The following is a 6,249-nucleotide window of genomic DNA, read 5'->3' on the forward strand; positions in this document are numbered from 1 at the left end:
ATCTGAACAATAACAGAAATGCCTCAGATGCTGTAGGAGCTATTTGTTCGATGCTTAGTGTTTTTGATAAATGCTCATTTTTGTTTTCAGTGTTTGTTTCCTTTATGCATTTCTTTAATTTAGATTAGACTTATTTAGTATCTTTGTTATTTCCCTAATTGTTTTGTTCTTTATTAGTCGTTTAGTTCATCTGGCGTTATTTAAGAAAACTGGGTGGTGTTGTTGGCATTGTGCATGGGCACCTTAGGCATACGACCAGCATGCACTGGGAAGGGTTTTTGTTTTTTTCTTCCAGTGCGTGAGAAGCAGCATGAGGCAGGATTCCCTTTATTCTATTGTTTGCCTGCTGCCAGTGGATAAATAAACCTTAAGAAAAACAACACATGGACAATGGATTTCTTTTGCCTGTGAATATTATTACCCAGATGGTGCATCAGTAGCCTTTTGATTGTAAAATGTCATTGTCTTGAAAATGACACTAATTCTACATGGACAATTAACATAAGTCGTTTACTGTAGGATGTTAAAATTGCACAAAGATACATTAGGTTTTAGTTCTTTTTATTTTTCACAAATGTTTCCTTTTTGTCTATACTGATTGCAGGTTACAGTGTTGATAGTAGTGAAGTTTAAGTCAGAAAAAAAAAAATTAAATGTTGAACAATATTTACACGAATATCGACTCTCATATAATAAAAACAGGCATCGTTTCTCTGCTCAAAATGAAATCTCAGACTCATAGAAACCACTTATTTTTATTTTTCACATGTAGACATTATGTGCACTCACTGTCACAAATCTTAATTTTACTTTGGTTTTTCTTTTGTTTTGTTTCAGCAGACGTTGAAAAGTTTAATTAAAAGAAGAATGTAATAAATCTTCTTTGATTTGTATGTTTGAACCAGACGTGATAAAACAGCTGCGGGGGAAACATAACTGAGGCTCTGCCGACTGTCTCTGTGTGTGGAGCTTCTTTGTTCCTTTGAAAACTTTACAAAGAAACTGACAGTTTACTAAGCAGAAAAATATTTCAAACCTCCACATGCTGACAGCTTCTTAACTCACCCTTGACCCAAAGACACACAACACACATTCCTGGTGATATTTCATATTTAGGTCAAGCTGTCAACATCTATCTCTTCTGAGTGGCTGCCCACAATAGATTTATATCAGTCTTGAGATGATTGAAGTGAAAAATAAAAATAAAATGGAAGATACTTTATCCTAACACTGGCACCATCAGTAAATCCACCAGGCCTTTTGTGTCTCAAGCCTTTGTGTAGCTGGACAGAAATACACAGTGCAAACCTGCACACTGTATCAACCTTTACTGGAATCAAGCCAGAGTGGCTGTTTTAGTCTTTGTATTCAAATCGCATCACTTTGGCAGGTGAAAACAATAACTCCCAACTTCAGACCATTAAAAACAGAGAAAAGCTACCTTGTTTTTAGGTTGAGCATGAACATTCACACTTGACCTTGGAAACAGCTGCTGGACGGAAACAGAAATTGCACCATCATCAACGTCCCCATCAGTGTTCTCATTACCTGCATCGTCACTGGTCAGGTCTCTCATGTTTAATTTGAAGGTGGCAATTCTGAGTATCCAAGACATTTTAGTAAAGGAATAAACTTCACACTCTCAGTTTACCTTGGCCAGAGGAGAGGATGAGATGTGAGGAGAGGTGAGGAGCAACGGCAGCATGAGAAGGGAGACAGTCAACATCTGGAGAGGAGAGGAGAGGACTATTAGATGTACTATACTGGTGAAATAATTAAATTATCTGAATGAGGCAAATATTTACAATTTTGACATTTTTAAACAATTAATTTAATAATGCTACTACAGCTACTGCTACTATGACAATGAATATTGTTACTACTACTAATATGATTAAAGCAGCCATACCATGCCAGTTTAAACACAATTTGTCCAGAAGCTGTTGCTCTGTAATCAGCCTGTCAGTCAGCATCCAGGGAATCAGTCCACAGTGTTTGGTCAGCAGACAGTCAGCCAGTCAGTCAGTCAGGTGCTACGTTCACATTCAGCTATCCTTATTGTCAGGATCTATTCTTAGAGTATATATCCAGCCAGTGGTCAGGGAAGCGTCTGCCTGCTCTGTAGTGGAAAAATGTCTAAGTTACCAAAAATGGGGGAAGGGTAGGAGGAGGAGAAGAGAGCGGAGAGGGGAGACCAGCTGTCCAGTCACCCCACCCACCCCCACAAACACCGCGGCTGCCTCACACACGAGCTGTCGTCCTGAGGAACGATTAACTAAAAGCACGTGGGCAGCTGACATGTTCAGACAGTGACACACAACTGAGGGGAGAGAGACCTGAAGATATTAGTTTTCTGACCAACAAACACAGAAGAAACTAATGACTCGACCTGCTGTAGAAAAACCTACAAGTTCACAATTAGCTGTTACTAGAGCCTGAATGACCTCCTCACAAAACATACTACCAGTCTGTACAACACACATGTCCGGTCAAAGATCAGTCTTCCACTTGTCAGACACTTTCCTCTGCGTCATTCATTTTCATTCTTTTGCAAGAACACCATGTCCTCCACAGAATCATTGTGCCTTATTAAACAACACTTTGATTAATCATATAATCACATTTGGTATTTATCCATGCAGGAACATAATAAATCTTTTGGGCTTATTTAACAGTAACAGTATTATTACTCCATTAAATAACCGGGAGCCAAATGAACAACTCTTTGACAGCGATGGCTCAGATCTTCTCATTTATGTTAAAGACAAGTTCACTGTGATTTGGTCATTTGCAGCAGACACATCACTAGTTAGAGGTGGTTTATGGTAAATTGGCCCACTCTACCTTTTGTCTCCCTTTCTCTGTCTCTCTCTCGGTCTGGTGTGACCGTCAGCTATGTGTCAGAGGAGGTGGTAATATTCTGATAAACCCAGCTCTCCATGTGCGCTGCACCAACACCAGTAGAGTGTTCCCTAAAAATAGTCCACAGAGGTCACCCAGAGTGCATCCGTATCATTTTTATGTGTGCGCTGTTTTAAGGGAAGGTATGTTATCGTTCTCATGAGCAAGATGATAACAGAGGTGTGATACAAGCAAAGACACACTGAAATGGCAACATATACACACACTTATGTGAGGTGTGAGAGCAGGGGAGAAGCTGATGACAAGAGCTCAGAATCTGCTCACACTCCCTCTGGTGCGTTCAGAACAAAACAAGAGAGGATCCTTTATTAGTCCTTTCACACCAACAAGCTGTACACACTTACACAAAGTTTCTGCTTCATAAACCTTTCAGACATCATTCATTCAGCACTAGGGATGAAAAATATTTTTTATCAATTGATGTTTTGAACGTTTTTAAAATCATTTTAACATATGAATTGTTCAATGAATGTACATGTACCTGTGGCTAACGTCTGCCACACACAACATTTAAATAAGAAAACTGGAGTCCAGGTCATTTCATGAAAACTCACTGGAAGTCAACTCATTTAACTAACTAACATAACAGTCCCACAACTTTGTCTCCAGTTTTTCCTGTTATTACTGCAGCACCATCATCAGTATCAAAAGTAAACAGTAAAAAAAAAAAGCCTTATTTGCTTTTGTTTTCTGAATTATCAAAGAATTTTCTTTAATTTAGGCAGAATACATTTGGAAACTGTTTGTAAAGCACAAACAGCTGCTTGTGGATTAATTAATTAATTCATTTGAGTCATTTACAGCGGCTAAGCCACTGACTAATGAGAGAGACAAAAAGAGGCACAGAGAAAAATGGAGTGACAAAGAATGCAGGACTGGGACCTGCAGCCATTGTGTCCTGCACAATATCTGACTTCCTTTAGATGCCAGACACCACAAACCCACTCATGCACATACATAAGAGTTGAATAGCAGGCAGCGAGGCACCAAGCCCACTTCCTCTGGAGATGGCGACGATGGAGAGAGAGGGAGAGAGAGAGGGAGCAAGAGAGGTAGCAGGGGTTGAGCTCTGGTACAAGCTACAGTCTCACACACATCTCAGTTCAGACTTCTGGACACAACCTCATGCATCTGTCTGCTGTGGGACCAACTGTCTCACTGTCAACTCAGCTGACTGATCTCTCCTTGTCCATTTGTCCATACGTTTGTGTCTCTGGCCGACTGACTCTGCTGAGACCCTGAAGACGTTCAGCAACTGAAGCTGGACAGCAACACACAAACTTGCGACTAGAGGAAAACAGTCACACACCTTAAACAACTGGAAAACTCGTGCAACCACCTCACAAACAAAGTTCTGCCACTGCTGCTGAGGATCAGTGGAAGGGGAAGCAGTGCCCTGCTCAAAGGCACCTCAACAGTAGCTGCTGAGGACGAGAAGAGCTGCCACGTCACCAACATTGTCAAGAGTTTCTCAGGACTTAATCAAGCTGATTGCCTAAGTCAGGTAAAGTATGTGTATGTCTGTCAGGTGGATTCAATAACACAACATGCTGCTTCCAACTTCAGATGTTTGGGCTTATCTAGCTAAATATTTACCTGCATATTCAATATCACAAATTTCAAACATTTTCATTCAATTTAGTTTTCACCCTTTCAGTGTTTCCTTGTTAATTTTACCCTGCCATAGTGAAATCTCCTCCTAAACAGCATTTTAGAGCCATGCAGGACTCTAAAGCCAGGTTTATGAAATTTCTCTGTCTCTTTAAGTGATGCACTGAATAGTGTTTGGTCTCTAAAAGGTTTCACCAACAAAACACCATTTACATGCAGAAATTAAATGTACACAGAAGATAGAAAAGCCATTTTTCTGTAGCTGTGGTCAGAAATGACTTGATGTTAGAACAGTGACAGACAGGTAGGGAGAGGGATTTTCACAAGACCCAGTAAGTTCAACAAGGGTCAGCTCTGGAAAATGGGCTCTGAAATTCAAGTTCATTCCTAAAATACCAAAAAGTCTATATATAGAAAACATTTTAAAAACACACAGATAAAGTTAAACATAAAAATGTGCAAAAACTAGAAAACTACTGATTTTCTACAAATATTCATAGCCACTTAGGATGCCCACGGAAGTTCCCAAATGTGGTTCTGTAGAATATTAATAATGTAAGTTATAAATAAAGTTTATTATCGGATCAAAAACATCCTCGGGACATCCTAGCGATGTCAGTGGTCCATCATTCACCAGAGAGAGGGCCTTTGGGTGTGTGTGTGTGTGTGTGTGCAGCTATGTGTGCCCGTTATCAAGACAGGATACAGAACAATACTGACTGCTGGATAATGGCACACATACACGCACATGCAAGCAAAGGTCAGACGAAAGTCTATACAAGGAAGTAATATTGTTATTAATGATGCTGGGAGCACTTGTGAAAAATATAAATACGTAACACACACACACACACACACATGTGCAAACAGTTTATTCAACATCTTTAGAAAAACAGGAAGGGAGGGACATTTAATAAGTAAGGGACAATCAAAAACATATCCGTGATCTGAGTTTGATCACTTCAGTTCTCTCAGTATGTGGTTTCACTTATATGTTTGAGCTTTACTGCAGTTTCTCTGTGTCCACCTGAGTTTAAAATACATAGACATGAGCTTGATTTGTGTCACATCAGAATCATTTTGTAAACCAGCTGTGGTCCAGGAAATGCAACTGACACAAATGTGATGTGAAACCCTGTGTTTGTATTTTGCACAAATAAAAACAGTAGTAGTACACTCTGCATACATAAACTTACAGTATTCATATATATACACACACACACAGAAAGCACAAAGACTGACAGAAGGCAAGCTGTGTGTGTGTGTGTGTGTTGTAGCAGCAGTATTTACAGCAGTCCTCTAGTTTTCCTTCCCCAGAGACAGACAGAGGGGAAGCGTGGGAACCGAGAGTGCAGCTAAACTAAGACATGGGCACAGACATTTTTATTAACGAGTTCAGGGCCAGAGATGGGGGCGGGGGGTCACAGGGTCAAGACCATGCAAGAACATGCACACACACACGTAGTGACCATCAGCACACACCCAGCAGTCAGGTCACAGTACAAGAAGCCGTATAAACTCTGTTCTTCAATCATTTGTTCACTAGTCAAGTTTCCATCTAGATTTAGTGCATTTCATGCAGACACTAACACAAACTGAAGATGTAGAAAAATCAGGTGGATGTAAACACACTCACAGTACTGTGGCAGTATATATTCTGAGACTGTTATGTTCCTTTTGAGGAGTCTGAAACCTGTGTGCTCTCTGTTCCCACAG

Source organism: Monopterus albus, unplaced genomic scaffold, assembly GCF_001952655.1.
Source record: "Monopterus albus unplaced genomic scaffold, M_albus_1.0 scaffold52.1, whole genome shotgun sequence".
NCBI lineage: Eukaryota > Metazoa > Chordata > Actinopteri > Synbranchiformes > Synbranchidae > Monopterus > Monopterus albus.